Here is a 1424-nt window from a genome sequence, read left to right as displayed (position 1 = left end):
ATTTTAGCTAAAAACTAATAAAAATATACTAAAAACTAACTACATCATATCAAAAACATACTAAAAACAATGCCAAAAAGTTTACAAATTATCCGCTCATCACAACACCAAACTTAAATTGTTGCTTGTCCCCAAGCAACTGAAAATCAAAATAGGATAGAAAGAAGAAAATATACTATAGACTCCAAAATATCAAGGAAACATAGCTCCAATTAGATGAGCGGGACTAGTAGCTTTTTGCCTCCGAACAGTTTTGGCATCTCACTCTATCCCTTGAAGTTCAGAATGATTGGCATCTATAAGAACTCAGAACTCAGATAGTGTTATTGATTCTCTTAGTTGAGCATAATGATTCTTGAACATAGCTAGTGTATGAGTCTTGGCTGTGGCCTAAAGCACTCTGTCTTCCAGTATTACCACCGGATACATTCATGCCACAGACACATAATTGGGTGAACCTTTTCAGATTGTGACTCAGCTTTGCTAAAGTCCCCAATTAGAGGTGTCCAAGGTTCTTAAGCACACTCTTGTTGCCTTGGATCACAACTTTATTTCTTTCTCTTTTTTTTTTCTTTTCTTCTTATTTTTTTGAAATTTTTTTTTTGTATCCACTGCTTTTTCTTGCTTCAAGGATCAATCTAATGACTTTCAGATCCTCAATAACAGTTCTCTTTTTCCTCATTCTTTCAAGAGCCACCAATTTTAACATTCTCAAAACAACAAATTCAAGAGACATATGCACTGTTCAAGCATTCATTCAGAAAGCAAAAAGTATTGTCACCACATCAAACTAATTCAACTAGTTTCAATGATAAATTTTGAAATCCTGTACTTCTTGTTCTTTTGTGATTAAAGCATTTTTTATTTAAGAGAGGTGATGGATTCATAGGACATTCATAGCTTTAAGGCATAAAATTTCAATTTTATTAATTATGAATTAAAATAAGACTCAAAAATAGATATAAAATGAAACTAAAAAAAACAAAAAATAAAAACAAAACAAAGAAAAAAAAACGCAAACATAGGCTTCTAATGATAGAGGTTTTCACAGAGTTAGGACTCAACAACCTTGATTTTGAGAAGTGGATGCTCCCTCAGCTAGAGAGGAGAACTTTTGGCGTTTCTTGGAGTTCACGCCCCTTGTCCTTCCATTGACTTCTTGGTGATTGGATGTTCAGTAAGTATGAATTCATCTGCTTCCATCTTCACTCCGGCCTCTTTACAGAGCAAGGAGATCAGGCTTGTATAAGCCAATTTGGTTACAGTGGAATTCTTATTTGCAATGGTGTAGATCTCACAAGCAATCACATGATGGACCTCCACTTCTTTTCCAAGCATAATGCAATGAATCATCACTGCCCTCTTGATGGTGACCTCAGAACGGTTGCTAGTGGGCAATATGGAACGCCCAATAAAGTCTAGCC

The sequence above is a fragment of the Arachis duranensis genome, unplaced genomic scaffold, assembly GCF_000817695.3.
Source record: "Arachis duranensis cultivar V14167 unplaced genomic scaffold, aradu.V14167.gnm2.J7QH unplaced_Scaffold_85956, whole genome shotgun sequence".
Taxonomy (NCBI): Eukaryota; Viridiplantae; Streptophyta; class Magnoliopsida; order Fabales; family Fabaceae; genus Arachis; species Arachis duranensis.
The sequence above is the reverse complement of the archived record's forward strand: the minus strand, read 5'-3'. Positions refer to the sequence as shown.